The 23657-nt window shown below is 46.6% G+C and overlaps 1 protein-coding gene across 1 annotated transcript in view; it reads right to left on the reverse strand.

Moving 5' to 3' along the window:
- TLL2 (tolloid like 2) overlaps window positions 1-23657 on the reverse strand; it is a 1535386-nt gene that overhangs the window by 938272 nt on the left and 573457 nt on the right. The window lies entirely within an intron of this gene.

Raw genomic sequence — 23657 nt, forward strand, 5'->3', positions numbered from 1 at the left:
AGAACGTGCAAGTGCATGGCAAAAGGAAATGGGGAAAGTGCATGGGGTATTCAAATAAAAGAAAGGTGTTCACAAATACGAAGTCAGGATGCAATTGTCTCGAGGTCTCCCTTCCCCATGTTTTCTGCACGGGACAAGGTGGGACTTTGGAGCACAGCAGAGCTCAAACCTTCCCAGCATGAGTGAACAGTTCCATAGCAACTATCAGGTTCTTCATTGGTAAAAAGTATCTTGCCTTCGAGGCCTTATGCTCTTAAGAAACAAACACAAAGTTATTGTTCAACGAACACGTTGGGTGATGCCTTCACCCCTGGGTCCCCCTCTTCTGGGCACTGACGCCTCACAAGTAGTAACAAAAACAGTTCCTTTCTTAGCGAACTTCGGTCGGTGACTTTCCACCCCTGGGTCTCCCTCAGCCGGCTCGGACCCAAAAGGACAAAGTCGACATTTCCTTTACCTTGTCTTGTAATACTCCTCGCTTTCACAATTCTAAACAAATCTTTGGGTTTTGCCCCCGATTGTCAGCGTCCCTCTTCCGGGTTCACTCTTTGTCAACTTTACAAAACACAGTTCATGTGATATTTTCTCACCATGCGGGATTCACTTCCCTTAGCTTCCAACCTGTGGGATTCACTTCCCTTAGCTTTCACAGATCTCTGTAGGTCAAAGACTTTCGACGGTACAGAGGATTTTGCGAGACCCTTGTGTGATTACTTCGACCCTTCTTGGCCTCTTTTCAAGGCCTTCTGGTTACAGTAGTCTTTTACCGTTGGGTAATCGTCCAGAAAATCTTCAGTGCGCACCCACGTGGTGTCGGACTCCTCTACTGCTGGCTTTCCCCCTTATACAATATTAACAGTTCTTTGCTTGTTCAAAGTTGAAATACCCACTTTGCTACTTTTCGTTCAACACAGTTCCGTTTCTTATTGGTTCTCCCCTCGACTCACCGGCTGTGATGAACCGTTTGTCTTTCCTTCTCCATGGAGTCAAGGTTGGTAACATCGAGACAAGCGTCTCCGCTCGGCTTGGCAATCAGCGAAGGAGGGTCTCATGTACCGTAGACATCTGCTGCAACACACGTTGGCTATTGTTCGCGTGCTTATCATTTGCTCTGCAGAGGCTTCACAGGCCTTGTTCGGGAAGGACAAGGTCAGCTCTCCCCTTGTCATCCTTTCGCTCTGCACCATCTTTCTACTCCTCTTGAACTGCCATGCTGAGTTAGCTCTTACGTCGTGCCGTCTGCTTTGCTCGTATGATGCTGTTGTGCTCCACCTTTTATCCCTGTGGGGAATGGAAAGGGCCATCAGGTATGTGTAATTCTGGCCAATTGCCTGACTTTGCCTCACCCTTGTATTGGGACATGTCAGGCAAACGGCTCGGGTGTTAGTCCGCTGTCTTTCGTGTTGTGCGAAAGTGTTCATGCAGGAAAGGGTGGGTCAGTGTTTTGCAATAGCCTATGTGGTAGGATGGGGAAAAGGTGTTCTAAGGAGGGGGATACTGCATCTTACCCGTTGGTGTCCCACTCCCCAGGGACACCCCCACCCCATCCAGGTGATCCACCCGCACTCTTCCACCCCCAGGAACTGGATCCAAAAGCGATGGCCATGTCCTGGCCACCTAGATGACAGATCTCCGGGGGCTAGGCCGGGAGACACCTTCATGCTTCTCACAGGGCCCTAAGGGCTGTTTCCTCTCTCTCTCGTCTAGAGAACGCAAGGAGCTCCCTAACCCCCTATTCGCCACGTTAGTATACATGCGGTTTACCCCTACTGTCTAGTTTCTGGACCAGAGAAGCCTGGGCCATGAGAGAGTGAAGTAGGTGAGAGCACCTAAGCAACAAACAAGCAGTGCAAAAAGGAACCGACGCCGTAGACATGTAGGAAGACAGTGGGAAGGGAGCACTAGCTCTGTCAGATGCAGAACGCCAGGAAGAAGCCAGAAGGGAGAAGCTGTGTCACCCTACCGGAACACCTACCCAGAGGAGCACCGTACAGAAATAGAAGGTACACGGATGATCCAGGAAACAAGGAGGAGAGTGGTAATGCCCAACCAGACCCAAGGCCGGGTGAGTAAAACTAAACCCCAAGGTCGGGTGAGAGAAACTAAACACCAAGGCGGTTTGAAAGAAACCAGACCCCAAGGTGGGGTGAAATAAATCGACCCCAAGGCGGGGTGAGAGAAATCAGGCCCCAAAGCAGGATGAGATAAATCAGGCCCCAAGGTTGGGTGAGAAAATCCAAACCAGCCCCAAGGTTGGGTGAGAAAATCCAAACCAACCCCAAGGTAACCCGAGACCTCAGGGAGGGGTAAAATCCAGGCGATAACTAACTGGAGAAACTACAACAAAATATCTTGGAGGTGAGGACTTCCATTCTTAGCGGGGAGATCCCAGGGGTGGAAAAGACCAGAGACTGTAATAAGAACCCTGGCAATCCAGGGAGAAAGAAACTAACCAAAGACTCAGATGCAACCTGAGGACAGGAAGGCAGAAGGGACATTTGGTATCTTTACTTAACCTGTGCAGCGGGGCAAGGAGCGCCTTTTTCTGACAAAGTGATATCAGGGTGGGTTCAGAAACCAGCTACCATTCTTTCAACTTGGACAAAGGTCCTTATTGTACCTTTGTTAACATTCAGTGTTTTGCTTATAGTGGTAGGGACAGCAATCCGGCTAGAATAATTTTATGGATAGCAGCCTTTGCTTATTTTGTAGGGACAGATTAGGCTTTGGGTGTTCCAATAAGAAATACCAACTGGTTGACATCATGATTTTGACTTAACTCACTGAGTCTTACATCTCTGTCCCTCTGATGTATCTCTCTCTCTAAAGTCTGAATCCACCCTCTTCTGCTACTTCCCCTCTCCACAACTCTTACTATCCCCACCATTCTCCTTTTTCTACTCTTCCCTCGCCACTTCACTACTTCTCTCAGCTCTCCACTGCTCCTCTCCCCTACTACTCCACCCAACCATCTACTCAGTCACCATCTTTTGCTAGTAGACCGTGAGGCAAAGGTGACACTTTCACTAAACTTTAACTTCTCACCACACACACACACACACACACACACACACACACACACACTTTCAATGCCGTGCCACTTTCTCTCACCAACCACCTTTTCTGAAATTCGCCTCTACACTCCTGTGAACTGTCCTTCATCCATATGGCCTCTTGGGTTGCGACCACCACCTCCTGTGACCTCATCCGATCAACCCACACCTTCCAGGTCCCAGCTTTATCCTCCACCTTCTTCTCCCACTGGTTCCCCTGGACAATCTCACCTTTCCTTCCCTGCACAGGTGGTGTTATGGGTCTCCAAATACATCAAATGGGGGCAAAATACTGCCCTTTTTCTCTTGCAGATCTGCTGCACCAGGTAAACAGCAACCTGTGTTGAATAATGTTCCCATTCATGTCAGGCATCGCACCGCAGCTGACTTAGTTATTTTTTTGAGTATCTCGTGTTGATATGTCCGGGAGTCACTCCACGGCTGGTTTTTTAAAGTCTGTGTAAGGGAGCTGAGTTACAACTGATTTGTCGCTGTGTGCGTCTGTCAGCCGGCAGCGCATACTGTTCCTTGCCGCTGTGTATGGTTGTTGCTGCTCTGCATAGCATTTTTCTCTCTAACCCTCCAGGATGAGTGGAGCGCTAGGTCTGGAGGCTCTGGTGGGATGCCATGTCGTGGGAGATCTGTCCAGAACCCTGATGGGCATATTGGCATGAAATGAGAGAAACAAAACTGTCCAGCAACTTTATAAAGAGGTATGGGGTGATAATCTGTGATTCTGCCCACTTACATAAAGGCACCAAAGAAACTGGGACCCTCCCAACTGCCGCCTTCATCCCTCTGGGGTAGAATGGTTCTGACTTCAACTATGGAAGGACTCCCACCCCAGGCTGAGAGGGGTCCCCATCACTCCTCATTACACTAGGTCCTTCCTGTAAAACATATACATTAGGACAGACTGATGTGATGTGAGAGATGTCGTAGAGAATGGGTATTAGCTATGAGAGAGAGGATTGTTTTGAGGGTGTCCCAATCTTCGTGTTCTTAGATGTAGAACAGAGGGAAAGATATTGGCTGAGAGTGAATATGTTCTTATCATACGGGAAGGTGGGAGAGCATGGCCTCATTGGCAGAAAGGGGTTAAAGAGGTTGAGAGCACAGAGTAGAAATGAGGTTGGTGACTGTGAGGAACCTGAGGGGATTCTCACAGCTACTCCCCTTGGATCCTCTTCTGGGAAGGGACATCGCTATTTTTTCAACCTTGACCCTGGGGGGGAGGGGGGTGGAGATGCGAGTGAGGATCACCTGGGTGGAGGGACTTTGGAGAGTGGGGAGAGGATATCTTTAGGGGATACATGGTATCCCCCTTTCGCTTATAACAATAAACACCATCCTCCCCCTACCTTCATAGGTGATTGCCAATCACTTCCTCTTACTTCCACTCAGTCACACCACTCTGGTACTGGGACGAGGAAGAGGCGACTAGGAGTTATACACACCAACAGTCATTTTCACCACTATGGTACTGAGAATAGGAAGAACTTGGGGTCTATTGCCAGGGTCAGGTATGTCCAGAAAATAAAAGTAATTTTGGTCAGGCAATTGACATCAAGGTCTTGCACCTGCAACCAGTTAATGGGTCACAGGTGCATAAAAGGTGTGACCGCCAACAGAGGAGGAGAAACTGTCCTGGAAGAGAGCAGGGAAGCTGGCCTGAATGAGGAAGAAACCTGCCCAGGAGGGAGCTGACTAGCAGGGTCCTGCATGGAGGACAGGACGCCGGCTGTAACAAAGGAGAGGCCATGATGCCGGGGCCTGAGTGGGCCATAAGAGGGTCGAGACCAGTACAGTCTCCTTTGCCTGGTGGTCACAGCAGGAGCTTTGGGGCATGGAAGAGTCCCAAGTACTGCAGGCCACGGGTAGCATTCGCAAGTGAAGAGCAGATCTTCCCACAACATGCAGCGAGGTTCGAAGAAGGTGACCGCCGCTCGCAGGGCTCCCGAGAAGTGGACGTGAGATGAAGAATGCCGAAAAAAAGACGATAAAGGACACCCGGAAGAATGGCTGAGTACCAGTGAGTGAAATAGAGGGAACACTCGTACCGGGGCACTCATGCAGCAATTACTGGGCATATGTAAATGCTGAATGAACTGAGAAGTGGAACAATTGATGGTGAACCCAAAGGGAGTGGTTTTGGATATCGAGCAAGCTGTAAGTAAGAACTAAATGAACTTGAATGTGAAGCAAGTGTTATTGAATACCGAATTAAAGGAAAGTTTTGATGAAAGAAGTGAAGTTAAGTGTGAAAAATAAATAATGAACATTTACAAAGTAAACAGTTTTGAACCACGTCAAAAAGCAAGTGAGGAATAGTTCAAGGCAAATGATGAATATTGATGAAAAGTGAAAAGCAAGTGATGAGCACTAACGAATACTGCGAAAGCAAGGTGGTGGAAGACAGGGAGCACCCAGCAGTAAGTTGTGTGGAAGAACACATTGTGGCAAAGCCAAAAAACTGCCAAGGAGAATCAAAAGTGAATGTAAACCAAAGCACAGGTGCAGTGAGAGGGAAACCTGTGTTAGCAAGAGAAACTGAAGAATGCTGAAAGCAAACAGAGTTCCAAGCGTTATCGGTTGCATGACCTATAATGGTGGACCATATGGGCCGACAACAGCGCCTAGACCGAGGAGACCCTGCTTGGAAAAAAGCCAAGGAAAGTAATGACAAAGAATCTACACTTTGGAAATAAGATTGCGGAAGTGAATGAGAAAGCGAGTAATATGTATGAACTATTGAGGAGTCTGAAGGATTATAAAGTTGACCTGGCTCTTGTTTTGAAAACTAAGAGACTTGAACTGATTGTAAGTTTGAAAGCTGGAAGAGCTGTCGTCTTGGGGAAGGGAACTCCAAGGCCTATATGGAACGGTTTTGAACTTGGGGAAGAGAAGCTGAAACGTAAGCCAAGAGCTGGAACACTATTTCCTTTGTTGCCGACATCCTTACACATTGATTTGCTTTAGTTGTGAGGGCAAGTACAGGTTTCGGACACAGACAAACTTAAGTTGAACTTAATGATGCAGGCTATCCATAGTTTCTTTAGGTAGGGAAATGCCACCTTAGCATAGGGCAAGTTAGGACTTACACCATCCTGACATTTAAGTAGATAAAAGTGTTTTAGTTAAACATTGAATCTGTTGTCTGCGTCTTGCTTCAGGATGCCTTCACAGTAACACAGTAGGATTTAGCAATGTTCAAGGCTATTTGCTGTGAACATTGCCAACTCCAAACACTTGGAGGGAGTCAAAGTATGTGTTAAAGAATGGTACTGTGGGAGATTCTTGATATCGAAAAAGGTAGATCTCAGGGGTAATCCTTAGATGAGAGCAAAGAATGGAGAGAATAAGCTGCTAGACGATGATGGTGTCATGGCTGGAAATGTCTATGTAACTCTCCCGTGACCCCCTCCTCACCTGACTATTCCGATGAAGTGTTCCGTGTCTGTGAGGTCTCTCCCCTCCGGGAAGTTGCCTTCTTGGTCGTCTTCTTTACCTTTACCCTCTTATTGTGCAGGTAGGGACGGGCTCGGCTGGAGGCCACCTTTGCAAGAAACAAGTTCCTAACCAAAAGGGACCCCCAGAAAGCCCACCTCAGATTCAGGGGAAAAGCTTCTTCGGCACCAAAAAACCCTAATAGACTGACAGCTCTGGAGGATGACTCAGCTTTGAAAAGGTAGATCTCTTGATGCAGGCAGTGGCGTGCCACGGCACCCTTGAAGTTGTTAGATGGCCCAGATGGATTCAAGAGTGAGTATGATAAAGGTAAGTAGAAATGAAGGTGAAGAATGAATGAATGAGTAAAAGGTTGCTAGAGTGAGAATGCCAGAATGACTGCACAGCGTGCAGGAGCACAGGAACAGGAGGAAGCTCACAGTAAACCTGGAAGTGTGCTGTGAGAAGGGTAGAGACTCAACAGGAGGAGTCGATCCGAATGCCGGTAAACCGGAGAGTGGGAGAGAGCAGCTGGGGGAAGCACCGGAAGCGAGAATCGGCAGATCTCAGAGCAGAGGACAAGGAGAAAAGACAGAAGCGGCGACCGAAAGCTGCCGCGAGAAAGGAAGGCGAAAAACTCGCTACTGGAAGGGCGGTGAACGGTTAGGGGACACAGAACGCCAACAGGTACCAAAGAGCGATACAAAGCACAGGACGCAAGCTTCTGTGTGTTGTTATAGAAACGCCATGAGGCGGCAGCCATCTTGGTGGAAGGCTAGACCGCGCCTGACGCTTCTGAATGGCAATCAAAACATATGATAAGCAGAAGCCCATCAATGCCATACCTTCCAGGGCCGGGACATAACAGATGGTGATGGCTTTCAATGGATGGTGCAAAGAGCTAGGTAGAAGTCACCAATGGCCTGTTTAATAGAGGAGGATTAAGGTAGGTGCTAGGAGGAACCAACATTGAGCAGGAAGGCAGCCAGGGAGTCTGATCTTAACTTGTGCTTGGAAATCGGTGAGATTGGGGAAGTGATATAACATTATGGACAGAGAAATGAAGTGAGAGTGGCCAGATGGGGGAAGTAGGGTGATTGTGCAGGTGAGTGGCCTGAAAGAACACATTCTAGCTCAAACTGGTGGAGGACAGATATTTTGCAGAGCCTGAAGTCACCAATTAAAGCACTGGTGGGTTCTGTAGGATGGAATCAAGAAAAAGATTGCTGTCAGAAAAGGAGATGAGAGTTCCTGGTGGTGTATAGATCAGGAGAATAGTGAGGGCGGTGGGTGCAAGGGGTTGGAAAGACATTTGTTCAAAGGAGAGAAGGAGGCAGTCCAATGTCGGGAGCACTCAGAAGTGGCACAGTTGATCATTAGGCTCACCCAGACCTTTCTTGAACATACAGGGGGAGAAAAACATGGCAGTGAACTCTGTGGGTAGGGTAACACATGGGGCATTGTCCGCAGGGCTATACAGGTTTCATTGACGCCCCTGATCACAATCTGGGGGATATGACCATCAAAGTGCACAGAAAGTAACAACATTCTCTTGCAGATGGACTGGGCATTCCATAGAAAATGTCAGAGCAGAAAGGGAGGCCCTCTAAAACAGACATGCAGTGTCCACCCAGAACCCCCAAATTAACCAAGTTCCTAACTTTCAATCTATAAATAGCGAATCTCCAGCCACAGAAATGATGAGTTCGAGGGATACAGAAGACAACGTTCTGACAGACACCACTTAAGGACCATCTCCATGTATGGGCTCCAGAGTGCATGCATTTGACTGACAATTCCAAGATGGTAGACCAGCCTTTTAGAGGCTCAGTCTGCATCAAAGGGCAAAGAAATCGCATAATTATACAAATCTAATCCTGGATATTTGTTGGCTAGTTTCCCCAGCAAGGGAAATTCTGAGACAATTGCAAACTATGAAACAAAGCCCAACCAAAATATAGGGAAAAGGCCGGAAAGAGAAGTGAACAGTCTGGATACTTGCAGTAGTCAAATGAGAAAATGTGAAGAGGTGAAGGAGCAGAGTGAGGAAGGCACAGGCTGTAGTGGAAGAATGGGAAGCACTGAAGGTGCAGGAAGTGGTGGAAGAGTGAATAGAACAGAAGCTGACGGAGGGTGTGGAGGAGTTGAGCGAAATTAAGGGGCAGGAGGAGGTAGAAGGGTGGGGAGAGATGAAGGTACAGGAGAAGGTGAAGGAGCAAAGAGTTCAGGATACGAGAAGAGCCAGGGGTAGTGTTAAGAGTGGAGAAGTTGGAGGATGACACAATCAGGGGGTACATGATAGAAGAGAGCAGTTTAGAGCAGGATAATATCAAAGAGGAGAGGTGAGAACAGAGAAGAATGGAAGGAGGTGGTCGAAGTAGCAATAGCCGATACCCTGGAGCTACAGTCCCCCCCCACAATTTTAAGTGGGGGGATATAATAGCTTTTATCCCCCCAGATTATTTGTGTCTCTGCTGCTGTAAAATATGACTGCAGTTGTCATGTTAGCTTGCAAAAGTTAAAGTAGAGTCTACTTTTACTTTTGCAAGCTTACAGTAGACTGACCACTGGCGTAACGGGGGTCCCCGCAGCCCCCGCAGTGCAGGGGGATCCACCAGCACATGCTCTGGGAGGGGGCCCCACTTGGGGAAAAACAAATAAAAAAAAAATGTTCAACAAAAAAAGAAATCTTTTTGATTTCACTCTGCCTTCATAAAGAAGTTATTTCTGTAACAGAAATCATTTCTTTATGAAGGCAGAGTGACTACAAAAAGTCAGTGGGATCCCCCACCCCATGCCATGGAAGCCCCTAGGCTGGAGGCCTCCATGTCATGGGGTGGAGGGAGCCCTATGACTTCAAAAACAAACAGTTTATTTTTGAAGTCACTCTGCATTCATAAAGAAATTATTTCCGTTATGGTTTGCTCCTTAACGGAAATAATTTCTTTATGAAGGCAGAGTGACTTCAAAAAGAAATTATTTCTTTTTCAAGTAATAGGGCTCCCCTCAACCCCATGACGTGTACGTGTATGAGTGACTGGTGAAAGGGTGCACACTTAAATATAAGGCTTGCTGCCTGGGTGTGCCTGTATGGTGAAAGGGTGCACACTTAAATGTATGGATGTATGGATGGCTGGATGGCTAGGTGTGCATTTGTGGATATGGTGAATGGTGTGGGTGCTTGCCTTCAGGGGTGCAACAAAACCTACATTAGGGGGGGGGGCTAACCCTTCAAATGTTGGGAGAGGAGCTAACTTCACAGGCGGTGGGGGAGAGGCAAACTTATTTGTGTGGGTGCATCTCATTTTTTTTTACGCATTTTAATGAGACTATTCTTGTGCAGCTTCAATGTTGCAAGCAGTTAACTCTCTCCTTTAAGGTTGAAAGCTCCCACTTATGGACTGCTGCGAGAATGAGTGCTCTCCTGTTCCCTCTCTACCCTTCCAATCACTCCACTGGCATGCAAGTACTAAACTCACATCATGATTTCAATTGCCTAAAAAATGTGGCATTTGAATGCAGGTACTAACAGTGAAATGCTTTATGTTAGTAATTGTTGGGCTCTTGTTAACAGCGAAACCCAGGTGCCGCTTAACATCTGTGTCCTGTTCTGTCAGGCAACTGCTCTGAAGTTCAGCCAGGTTGAGTCAACAAAGTACAACATTTCAGGGGGTTGGGGAAGAGTGCTGAATCCCAGTCAACTCGTTGCACCACTACTTGTGTTTAATGTCTTGATTACTTATTGATAATCTTCATTACTCCTAGCCCTATGCTTCCCCGTCCCAGTACTTGTGTATGAGGCACTGTGCCTCATACACAAGTACTGGGATGTGGTAAAGGTACATGGAGGTAATGCCTGACTTAGCTACCTGTAATCTTCATTACTACTAGTCCCACTCTTCCTCAACCCATTACTTACCTATGAGGCAAAGAGTCTCATACGTAAGCTCTAGGACAAGGAAGAGGGACATGGAGGTAATTCTGGGCCAAGGAGCTGATTTTTGAGGTTGGGGTAGGAGTGGGAGGGGATGTGTGTGTGGTGGGGGGTGGGATTGTGTGACAAATCATAATGGTTGTCCATGTCCAGGCTAAGCAGGCATGATATGTGGTATTAGTGGCTAGAGAAGCATTTTGGTGCAGCCAGTCGAGTCATTCCTCAGTTTGGTATGACTTTTTTTATAACTGGGCATTTCTGATAAAGCTCTCCTGCTAAGTGTAATTACCTGGCTAGACTGGCTAGACTGGCTAGAATGGCATTTGGGTGCTGCCAGACTAGCCGTTTCTTCCTGAGGCATTGTATATTTTTCTGGGCATCTGTGATGAAACTATATAAGTCATTCATAACGCCCCTGTACACAAGTGTTTCTAGGCGTGACAAAACAAGGGAGGGAAGATAGAGGGAGGACAAGACAAACTATCGTAGTAGGCCTTTTGTCAATCAGATCCTACAGGTGCGAGAATGAGAAGTGCAAGGGGGTAAGTGCAAGGGAAAAGGGAGGGAAACACAGGGAAGCAATGCTCTCAGTAAGTGCAGCCAGGGCAGCACAGCTCTGGGTAGGGCAAGGAGAACAAGGGACTGTAGGGTTACAGTTTCAGCCCCTAAGTGGTGGTGGACTCAGTGAGACCCTGAGGGTAGCCAAGCAACCAGTCGGTACAGCAGACAGGTAAGTCGGGTAGGCCAGCAGGGGAGGGAGAGAGAGAAAAGGAACATTTTGAGCTGCTTCCAGATCTTCAGGTGGTCTGGCTCAAGTTTGAGAGGGGCAGGGAGGCCTTTCCAGAGGGAGGCACCTGCAGAGGAGAGAGATCTACCACCCCCCACTCTCTGCCTGGAGAGATGTCTAACCCTTAGAGCGTTGGAGGTAGCTGAGTGAAGAGCTTGAGAAGGAAGGTATTTTGGAAGAGAGCGTTGAATGTAGTGTGGGCCCGGGCACAGAAAGCTTTGTGGACAGTGCAAAGGGTATTGAACTTGATCCTGGCAGCAACCAGGAGCCAGTAGAGGGATTTCAGGGCTGGAGAGATACGATCCCTGGGCTTGAGGCCAAGGATAAGTCTTGCAGTCCTGTTTTGGATTAGTTGCAGAGGGCGGAGAGTATAGGAAGGCAGGTGAAAAAAAGAGGCTGTTGCAGTAGTCCAGCCTAGAGAGAACCAGGGCTCTGGAGACGATGAGCTTCTGGGGGAAAGTGAGAAAGGGAAGAGTCCCTTTGAGGAGGAGCAGCTGGTAGTGGGACTTCTTTGCGACGTGAGGAGAGAAAGAGTCCAGCAAAAGATGACGACAATGTTATTTGCCGCGAAGGAAGAGTGCCCAAGGCAGGCTGCCAGAGTGTGAGAGGGTAAAGCAGGGGCAGGGGTCTCAATTAGAAGGATCTCCATCTTACTGGCATTAAGGGAGAGAGATTGTTGGAGGTGCACCAATCCTGAATCACATAGACAATAAGGAATGAGGGAGAGAGAAGAGGAATCTGAGGGGAGCCTGAAGGAAAGCTAAGTGTCATCCGCATAAGAGGAAAAGGTAGAGAACAGGTAGGCCAAAGGGGCCAAGAAGAGGTTGAAAAACCAGGGTGAGAGGATGGAGCCCTGGGGAACGCCACAGGTATAGAGAGATGTGGTGGAGAGAAAGGGACCAAGTTGCATCTGGGAGGGGCGGTCCAAGAGGAAGGAAGTCAGCCACTCAAGGGCCTGATCCATGATGCCCAGGTTCTCATGGAGTCTTTTGATCAGGATGGCGTGGTTGACCATGTCGAAAGCAGAGGAAATATCAAGGAGAATGAGGACATTAAGAATGCTGTAATCAAGGTTAGAGAGCAGATCTTCACAGGTGTTCAGGAGAACAGTTTCCGTGCCTTTGGCAGCTCTAAAAATAGACTGATGGTCATGGAGACAACCAACAGCTTCAGTGTGGAGTTTAAGCTGGCAGATGGCATTTTTTTCCAACAGTTTGCCCAGGAAAGGGGTGATGGAGATTGGGCAATAGTTTTCCGGGCAGGCAGGAAAGGCAGACAGCTTCTTGAGGAGTGGGTACACACGGGAATGGTTAAGGGGAGAGGGGAACGTTCCAGTGGTGAAAGAGTGATTACAGAAATCAGCCAAGGCTGGAGCGAGGGTGTCAATATGGTCCTTGATGGTTCTAGAGGAGCAGGGGAGCACCTGTTTGGACAACACTTTCATAGATCGGACTTGTCTAGAAACCTCATCAGGTATTGTCAGAGAGAAAGAGGAGAAAGGAGGAAGAGAAGTAGAGATGGCCAAGAGATGAAGAGGGAGAGGAAGAGGAGATGGAGGACAGGATGTATTGAGTTTTAGCAGAGAAGTGAGAGAACAGAGCCATACAGAGGGCCTGGGAGGGAACAGTAGAGGTAAAGACTGCAACAGGATTTACCAGTTACTTGCAGATTTTAAAGAGTTTGGCCATGTTGTTAGAGGCCACAGAGATGCAGGCTTGAATGTGTGTTCTCTTCTTGATGAGTGTTATTGCTTCGACTGGTATTTTGTTGCAACCAGCCTAGGTATGTCTAAATGTGGCCTGGCATGCTTTACTGTAATGTTATTACGTGTCTATACTGGTCTACATTGTGCAGACAGCTGGACATGTTTTCATTGTGGCATGGCATTTTTAATAGCAAAGCATTCATGTTCCTGTGCACTGTTGGAGACTTGCATGTATTGGATTCGTATTACCTTACAAAACCATTGCAAACACTACAGGTTTTTAGCCATTTTTTATCAAAGTGTGCTGTATATTGCAGTGCAGTGTGCGGCATACCCATTCAACAGCACATTGGTGCATATTGCGCAAGCGTGATAATCTAGGCCGGCCCAGAGCGTGGTGGTACCCGTTATTTGTTGCTGAGTAGGGGGGGTCCCCTCATCATGGCTCGCGGGGGGTCCCCCACATTTTGTGTTACGCCATTGAGACTGACTGTCTGCAACTTCTGCTGCTGTCCATCGCCTGCGCATAATGAATGTGCCCAGGCCGGGGAACAAATAAACTGCATGTGCCCTGCCTGCGCAGTGCACTGCACTGCACTGCTGTGCAGCCCCAGCCTTCGTTTTTCAGAACGAAGGAGAAGCCAGGCAGCGACGCGTGCTCCAGTGACTCTGTGCTTGTGAATGCATGTGTGTTATCGAGAGAGACAAAGTGAGAACAGGCTGAGCAGGCAGCAGCAACCGTAAGGTAAGTCAGTCAAGTGCCCCCACACCCTCTCCTCTCCCAGGTGCAGGCCGGCATAGGGAGGATTTATTGGAGGGAATGTACGGCTGTGCCAATGTCAGATATAGTTTCTAAACTCAATGAAACATTAAGAGGCCAGGATTCCCTGATCAGTTTGCAATGTGCGCGCATGTTTATAAACTGTATATGAGACTTTGGCAGTGGCACACTTTCATGAATTGAAAAACCTGAGGCCCTGCCAGTGCCGCCCTCAGGTTTTTGAATTCATGAAAGTGCCCCATAGCCCCTGGCAAAGAGGAACATCCCATTTGCATACTTGCCAACATTCTGTGACCAAAAAGATGTAGGATTTTTCAAGTTTGAAAAATAATAATTCCCTTAACAATGACATCACAGGAAAATACAAAACATACGAACAGCACAACATGGAAAGATGTTGAAATGTTAAAAATGTATAATTCTGAATGCTAACACCAAATTGTCGGCAGATGCTGTGTGATGGTTGTGTGATGGTTTTACACTCTGCCACTTGCTTTCACTGCTGGTTTACCTAAGGGTTGTACCGGCAAGAGTGCAGGACAGAGTCAAGCAGCTGTCAGGTCAGTGGATTGGTCTGAGTGCAAACAAAGCAATCACCTACCTGCAGAGGCGTTGCTAGGGGAGGGTTTAGGGGGCTATAGCCCCAGGTGTTTTGGTTGTAGCCCGGGATAGAATCTCAGGGGTTACAACCAAAAAGGCTAGCTAGCCCCCAGTCCCGACAGTCCCAAAATTAGCATAGCCCCAGATCTTTTCCAGATCTAGCAACACCCCTGCCTACCTGTCCACTGTATAGACAGATTAATTAATGTGTTGCATGCTCTGTCCTGGAGCCTGCCTTAGAATCACAAATTACTTGCCACTGTAAAAAGCAGGAACAATCTATCACTGAAATCTGTAGGCGGTAGGGCTGCATCAAAAGCAGTAGCCTACTGCCTAAATCTGTAGGGTTGGCAAGTATACATTTGGAACGGCTCTTTGTTTGTTCCTTACTGATGGGCAGCCAGGGCACATATTTAAGCTCCAAGCATTGGCCAACCCAGGCTTGCAAGGCCGCACAAAGAAATATGGAGGCTATTCACCTGTACGGCAGAAGATCAAGGGTGCACAATGGGAGCCGGTATATATTGACATGTGGCATTTGTATAGAAACTGCATGTACAACACTGTTTAAAATATTATGTATTGCCTTTTTTAAGGAGAAGGGCGTGACTATTATTTTTGCTGCTTACACTATACTAGTGCCCCTAAACCGTCAGGTTACTTTGAGATTGTTTCTAGTTTATTTCCTTAGAGTTGGATCACGCTGACTGCACCCGATACATTTCTCTGCAAAAAAACATTACAAATTCTATGTATCTATACCTTCTTCCCAAAGTGAGACCCGGCCCCCCAGCTGGAGGCGACATCTAATGCTGTGACACTTTGTCCCTCTTCACACTCACTCAACATGCTTAGCATACATGAAGCAACAAGAAACTCTGTTAGAACATTTACGATTGAGGCATTTCGTTAGTGTACACTGACAACTGAGTCACTGCTAAGTGATTCCAAGTAAACATATAGAGAAAATAATGCACAGTGGGGGGGACAACCCGATTCCCCCAGGATCACACAATCTGGCGAAGACTGGATTTTCTCCAAGATGTCCCTGTACCCCAGGCCTGGCTTGCAAAGTGCGGGCACTGCCTGAGATATCAGCCTGACATTGTATACGAAATCCTCATGAAACCATATAAAGTAAAATGAGGATGGGCCAATCTCAAGAAGGACCGCTACGTAGAATGTGTGCTCTTTTCCATAGTAATGTCCAAGGTAGGCAAGGGAAAATCACTTGATGTGTACTCTAATATCAGTAGGCCTCACTTAAGGTTCACCCCTCCACCTCTTCCCACCAATTCACGCCTGCTTCAAGGTGGATGGTACCACACCTAAAGCTTGGTCTGTGACATGAGGGCAACCTGCATTTCGCTAGTTCAAACCCAGCAGCAGGGTGCACTTAACCTTTCATGAATTCAGTACTGTTCAAATGAGGGTAATAATACCTTTAATTACATTGCGTAGAAGCTGAAAGCATCTAGCATGAAGCGCTATGACCAAAGTGTTATAATATATTCCATAAAACAAACTATTACCAGCACAGACCTGAACTCTGTCCCTGCCCAAAATAAACCATTTGTTGGTACCCATCCTGCGCATCACTTACAATAAATCAGGCGCTAATCTTATGTAGGTCTTGGCTAAGCTTCACCCTGTTTTATTCAGTCTAGCTGTTTCTGTCAGCGTACTTTAGTGGTCACAGAGCGATCAGATTTTGGAGGTAGAGCGTAGGCAGTACATGGATTTGGTGACTTCTGTGTCTGTCCCCCCTTCCAAATATCCATGCTCCTGACTAATTCTTAAGAGTTAATGCTTGCAGGTATCAATGGGCCCTTTTAAGGTCATGGATCTGGCATGGCTGTTCCAGCTTATTCTGAGAAGCTATATGGAGTGGTTGGTCATTCAAGGCATGCAAGAGAAAACCCGTGAAATGTAAGCCAGGATTTCGAGGGTGCTCTCAAGACTGAGGAAAAAAGTGCTGAGGAAGTGTAGATGAGAAGTGTGGGGTGCTGGACGTGGGGGAATGGGAAGCGAGATACTGGGGTGCAGTAGAGTGTGGGACTGCAAAGTGAAAAAGGGTAGAAAGGGTGCAGAGGACAGAAAAAGAGGAGCAAGGGAGGGGAGAGATGGGAACAAGAACAGAGGGCAGATGAAAGATAGGGATGGTTTGCAGCACAGGGTGACCAGTGTGTGCAGGGGAAAGAGGGGTACAGGAAAGACCAGAACACAGGGAGAGTGGTATAGAGCAGAAATGGCATAGGTGGTGCTTTGGGTTTTGCAAATGAGAGAGAAGTACAGACAAGTGAGAAAGTGCAGAGGGCAGTGTGTCAGAGGAGAGACTTGCTGTCGGGTGCTGGGAAGGGACTTGGGAGAAAAGGGTGTACAGCAGACGAGAATGGAGTAGCGAGAGGTACAGAGGGGAGATTTGTACAAGGAAGAATGTTGACTTCGCCTCATGTTCCCAGATAAAGGGTGCAGTCATGAATGCATCTTCTTCTAACGCTTGATCCATGCTCACGAGGACGATTAGAAGTCATTTGTTGAAATAATTGCAGATATATACAATAAAGAATCTGTCTACACATTGATTGGGCCTGATAATACACAAAGTGGCCCCCCTCTCCCAGGTGCAGGCCAGCATGGGGAGGATTTATTAGAAGGAATGTGGGAGCTTGGGCTTGGTGCTCTCCCACTGCCCCAGTATCATCTGCGCTCCTGTCTGGTTCCTCTCCAGAAAGAGACAGTCACAGCAGGCTGTTCCTGCATCAACTTCCTTTTCACTCAATCCTACCTGTAACCTAGGTCTGAAGTCAGGACTAACCTTAAATGAGGTATATATTCACCTCGGACCTCTCCTGTAGTGAGGGCTTGTGCCAGGGTGCATGGCATCTTGCCTTGCGAGACAGCATCATGTTATTTGGGCTATTTTAGCAACTTTCATGGGTTTTTGGTGGATGGATGTCACGCGGGCCGCAGACTCATTTTACGCCATAACCTATTCCTTTAAAAAAAACACTAGAATGATCTATAAAGGGCACATAAAGTGCCAGTTCTGGTTTAGCTAAAGCCACTGTGTAGTTCATAACTTAATTGGAGCTGGGAATATAATATTGGTGTAATACAAATGTCTCATCCAAGGATGCTTTCATCCACTCCTTTTCTCCTTAATTGTTCATTGCACTTGCACTATCTGAAATGTCATCAGGCTGTTTATGATAGTTATTCTTCATATTTTTACTTGTTTCAAGGGCCTGCAAGAATGTAACTGTATTTCTCCCATGCTGAAGACCTCCCCCCGAAGCGCTTTGAAACACATTGTGTATAGATGCTATACAAATAATCAATCAAAGATCATTCAATCACTCTATTAGCACTATGCATTTCGTTCACAGAAGTCCTGCTAAAAACCAGCAATGGCACGTGTTTGCTTGTCTATACGTATTGGGCATTTGCCAGGCACTGCTATTAAATGTCCAGGTACTTGCACCATTTTGCAGCTGCTACCATCAGTGGGTACCTAATAACACTATGGCGGTGCTTGGCAAGTTCCTTTTTCATGCCTACATTAAAGCCGAAACAGTTGCCGTTGCTTGTTTTAAAATAGGGATACAACTGCCTTTTTGGGACCCACCAACAGCTGAATAATGAGTTGTAGACAAGTTTTAATAGAGGCCACCATAAGCCATCTGGGTGACCCAGAAAAAAATAAAGCAGAGCCTCGAGATTCAAACCAGCACTAGTTCCGCTATCCATGTCAATTCAGTGAATACCCTGGTGCCGAGGTATGATTGCAGCCCATATACTATTACAAAAGGGCACACTCATGTTCCATCATTGAGGGTTCAAGTGGAATAGCATAGGATGGGTTGGCGAAACTCCATAAAGCATCTGCACTTGAAGCGCAGGTGAGAGTATTATAAATAATCTCTCTAAAGGACCATCGCTGGGAGGATTTTATACTCTGAACTGCTTTTCTTTTTCCCAATTTTCAGCGGTTTTCTTTTCTGTTGTTTTATACAGTGGTCTCCTACGACCCTGAGCCAGGCCCTTGGGCATAAGTGAGCATCGGTAGACGAAAAGGAAAACGAGACAATCTTGGACTAGGTTCAAGCTCTGAAAAAGTAACATAGGGTATGGTCTGTCCCAAAACCTAAAGACCCTTCCGACCTATCTCACCTCTAGAAGATGCTATAGGCCTTACTGCATCAAACCTTGGATATTCAGCAGTAATATTTGGAAACACAGAAGTACTACCCAGGCTGAGGCCACTGGCAGAGGGCCCAACGAGAACCAGGATGTTACCCGGTTAAACTAAATTGAGCCTAAGAGGTGGTCAGTGGCACTAAGGAGAGACCCAGAGACTTTTTCTGTGAAAACCTTCGGAAGCAAGATGACTTATCTGCTATCTTGACCATACGTTTAGGTTGACCAACATTTGCACACTGTCCCAGATAACATTGTTTGAACCAGATGCATGAGTTGGGCATTCTACAGAATCCACTTGGCTTCATGACTATTTGCATTAGGGGACATAACATAGTAACATCATTGAACTCATGGTCCACAACTTTCACAGATGAGTTGGATTTGAGTAGACCAGACATAACAGGATCACCAACGGTTTACTGATTTAGGTAATTAGCAGCCTTACATTAAAACTGAACTGAGGACCTAAGCCGTAGGGATACACTTTTAGCAACTGTTCATTGATTTCTCATCAAATTTGCATTATACATTTCAGTCTGTGTTTTTGTTTAGGCATCCATCCACATATTGTACAGGTGCCACTGCTGTCACCTGTGTTTTGCACCAACCAGGCTATTTCATAAATACAGATCAAAACAGGGGTCAAACCAAAAGGCTGGGCATTAGTCTTTCTCATCAATCTAAAGAAATAATAATGTTGTTCATTTCACAAGATGAAATTTAGGGTTACTAGCCTAAATAAGAAAAACTGATTAGCATATTAAATCATGGTCCATTCATCTGATCACTCTTCTGAAGTCGGAATCCAATAACCAAATATTGAATGGTTCTACTGCACAATGTAGTATACATTTTAAATGAGGTGCAAAAAACAATATACTGCCATAAAGCCGAGAAGGATCGACACAAGACAAAGTCTGACAAATGTGAAACAAACACTTAATGAGGGAGCTTTAATTATTTATCCGGCTAATTGTTCAGTTCACAACAAGAGAAATTCCAGACGTGTCTTCTCCAATTTCATTTTTGTCCCACCTCCTTAACTACCACGGGACAAATGGGAATATAGAACTTACGGTGTAAAAAGTTAAATTGTACCCTGCTATGTACTACCCTGTTCTTCTGTGGTGAAAGTTCAGCCACCAACGATAGCCATGTTAAATTAGGCCTAACTGCCTATAACTGCTTAGTCCTATGTCGTTGTGCGCATGTCGTGTTAGGCAAGAATGTATGCAGTATCCTTTGGGTGCACTAGAACAACCCTGACCTGCTGGCAATAGGAACCCAACCTTTGGTATAAGCTTGTACTACACAGGTTGGTAGCGTGTTGAGCAGCCAGGCTTATCTCAAGAGGGGTCAATGTGAGCTGTAGGGGAGTTGCACAGAAATTCACAGTGACAGGTACTCAAACACTTACACACAAGGTTTCTTGAATAAATAATTATTAATTTATCAGTCAGTTAGAATAAGCCTTCTTCAGAAGGGAGCAATATAGAAGCAACACACAAATACACTCCAAAACTACACACTCTTAGTTTCTAAATCAGTAAAGAGCCTTTTGTGAGGGCCCCCAGTCAAAACCTACACCCTCAGGTGACTTCAATAGTTAGGGTGCTGGGGACTTTAATATCTTACTGTTGCATTTAGAATATTCTTAGGAATTGGTCAAAGGAAAAGTTTATTACAACAAATAGAGATCACAAATATTCTTAAGCAGGCAAATACTTTTAGATCCCCTATGCAAAGTCATTCAGTATAACAGGTTTAAGCCAAAGTCAATGGGCAAAAGTCTAGATGAGCTGAAGCACCACTGGTAGGTAAGTAGAGAAAGTCTTTGCACAATGTTTTAGAAGTCTTTGAAGAAAAGAGGAATCAATGCAGGGCCACAATCTGTTGGGCCTCAGTCGTGGGGACAAGAGGGAGGACTTCTGGGGACTCCTGCACTGCAATGGACGGTCACCACTTGCAACCGGCAATCTTCAAACAAGTGGCACTTCGGTGTTTCAGCTCCTTGCGACTACCGCAAATAGCAACACCCGGTTTCTGGCTGTTGAGATGGACTTTCCTTGCCTCTGGGGTTCAGGCTCGGCCAGTCTTGCTTCCAGGGCGTCCGGATCTTCCTGGAGCTCTTGGACAACTGAAAAGCAACGCACACAATATGGTGTTCCTCTCCCAGGCATTTCGGTTTCCAGCAGAAACTCTGTGGAAATGCAACCAGCTCAGAGAATGTCCAGGTGGCTTACTTTGGAGTTGATTGGTGCCACCAACTCAAAGGGAGAAGACGTCCTTGCAGGGGCTTCTCTGTCGATATTAATTTGGAGTTTCAGCACAGCAGCAGGGCTTCACTGGGCAAACCAATGGTCCAGGAGTTGCAGCAGGCATCCTCTTAAAGTTCTTCTTTGGTTCCTTCATCCAGTGGTCAACTCTGCCTTCCAAGCCAAAAGCCTTGCCTTTGATTCAGTTCTCTCCCATTCATTCCAGCCTAGCTGTCAGTCACCCAGCAGGGTGGCAGTCCTTGCCGGACAGTCAGCCGGTCAATCACCACAGAGTGCATTTGGGTCTCCTAGAAGACTAAGCACAGGGAGTTCCGGGTACCTCCCTCACTTCCTGCCCCCACCAGACAACCTGGACCCAGAGGCGGGCTTCACTCTTGAATCCCGCCAAAGGCAAAGTGAACAAAGGGACCAAATCTGGTTTGGCACGCAGAGTAAATCTCATGAAGGACCTTTCCACAAAGAAATGGCGAAAAAAGAAGACTGGGGCTATTTTGACAAAAATGACACCCTTGGGTGCTTTAGTGCAGCTGCGAACGCAGTCCGTAGTAATTGCACACCACAGTAGTTAAAAGTAAACCACTGCCACCAGCCATTAATTGAGGAAAGGGTATCATAAAAATGTTACATGAGAAGCTAGACATTGGGGATACTAAGTAACCCCTCCAGCACTCTATTTTAAGATAGTGTGTTCTGGGTCTAGAAAGTTACAAATGTAAGTAAAGTCAATTTCACTTTACTGCTCTTGGAAACAGTAGTTTATCCAAGAGAATGTATTTAAACCTTTGGGAAATCTGAAAGACTTCCCTGTGCTACTGCACTGACGGTGCTGTGTGACACAATGTAAAAGACAATGCCTATGTAGTTTGTTAGACTCCACAACCAAAAGAAACAGAGTTCAAAAATCACATTAAAAAACATGAGTGTGTGTGAAAAAAGGGTCTCACTCTCTCCAGGTTAAACAAATCAAGTCCTCAAAATCCAGCAAAGTTGCTGGGGGTCTCTAAGGTAGACGGAATTCGCACACTTGTGAGAATTCTCCTTAACACTAACGAAAGTGTGCACCAGGTATGCTGCAAGAAGCAGCCTTGCTTTATAGTCTGTCCACTTCTAACCTGTTTCCTGTTTAGCACAGGCAAGTGTGTTCTATATCTCTGGCTCACCAGAAAAGACAACTAAAGCATGGTAAGTGTGCAGAAGTAAGGTTTGCCATATTTGTGGGTAGAAACTCATATTGCTCAAATAAGGGTTGGAAACATGCCTCTCTATCCCTAAAGCCAACAGGGGTTTCCCTACCTCAAAGAAAACTAATTAAATTGTCAGGGTGTCCAAAACTACAAGGTCTGTCACTGTTGTGTCCCAAAAAGTCTACTTCTGTCCCTAACACTAATAACTAAAATCAACTGTGCAAGGATGATCTCTTCCCAAAGTGTTCATTGTAGGTTCAACCAAGAGAAACGTTCTCAGTCTCTCGGGTAATCCGAATGGATAAAAGAAAAAAGAAAACATGTTCACAAATTAACACTCCAAAGCTAAGGTCATTCTCCATTCCCCTATACTTCTTGTTCTATTTTCCTTTCTCTTTGGCGCCTGGGCCCTGCATCTTCTTAGGTAAATATCAGTAAGTAATTCACAAGGGTATCCATCTCAGCTTCACAATTCATTGGCCCACCAATTTAGCACACTTTCCTACCAAGCGTAGGCTTCCTTTTTGATTGGTCCTTTTCACTTGCAGGGTTCTCGACCCACTTATTCTCAAACCCTAGTGTTCTTTTGTCCTTGTGGGTGCAGGTCCCAGATTCGCAATATTATGAACAGATTGGTTTACTCTCCTGCCAAGCAACTGTCCTCTGAGAAACAAGAGGGTGTCGCACCCGTTAGTCCCCGGGTATCTCTCTGCGGTGGCCAGGGCACGTCCATTGCCTTTGGATCCAGACCCTGGGGTGGACCAGTGCAGGAGGATCACCTGGGAGAGGGGTCTTTGTGGGGTGGGGGTAAGATAGCCGACAGTGAGACGCAGTATCCCCCCCTTTTGTACATCCAACACCTCCTATTTTTAGGATCTGATGTTCCAACTCCGCTCCCTTTTCTGCAGAAACACTAGGCCGAGCGAGAGGGTGACAGAGTAACAAAACTCACTGTTATACATCGTACTGGACATGTCCTGCTATTCGGGCTAGGCAAAGTCAGGCACTTGACTTCAAGTGCATACACCAGATTCCAATTAGCTCTCCTCACACGCATAAAAGACAGAACCAAAGCTGGAGTAGGTCGACGAACCAAGGGATGAGAGCAGCGGGTCAAAAACCACCAAGCGTTCCCTACAGGAAGTCGTTGCCTCTACAAGGCCGCAAAGGAGACATGGAGAATGCCAGATCCGAATATCGAAGACTGCATTGTGTTTCTAGGAAGCCAGCGACCCTCCTGGATGAACGGCAGAGTTGGCGAGGCCAAGCCTGTGGTACACACCTTGACTTGTGAATTGAAAATTGGAAAAGCAAGCAAGAACCGCACACAACTGGTGAGTTGGCAAGAGACCTGAGAGACCCGTGTGTGCTACGAAAGTTTGATGTTTGCAATAATATATCGCAAGTGAAGCCTTCCCGCGTATGGATTAGACGCAAGGAAAGGCAGACCTGTGAATGAAGATAAAGACAGCTGTGGAATCAGCGATACTGAGTAACGGAGTGGTCCGGCAAATAGGAGTAGCCTGCTCGAAAGTCTCCATGAAAGGTGCATTGTTTGAGACAATAAAAGGGAATGAACTGTAAAAGCGAAAATGAACAAAGGTATCCCCCAGAGAAGGGGGAAAGGGAAAGCTAAACATTGAATGCTTAGTTGAAGTGGTCCTGCGGCGGTCTGTCAAGTAAGCCC

Source organism: Ambystoma mexicanum, chromosome 8 (assembly GCF_040938575.1).
Source record: "Ambystoma mexicanum isolate Mex_15411 chromosome 8, UKY_AmexF1_1, whole genome shotgun sequence".
Lineage (NCBI taxonomy): Eukaryota > Metazoa > Chordata > Amphibia > Caudata > Ambystomatidae > Ambystoma > Ambystoma mexicanum.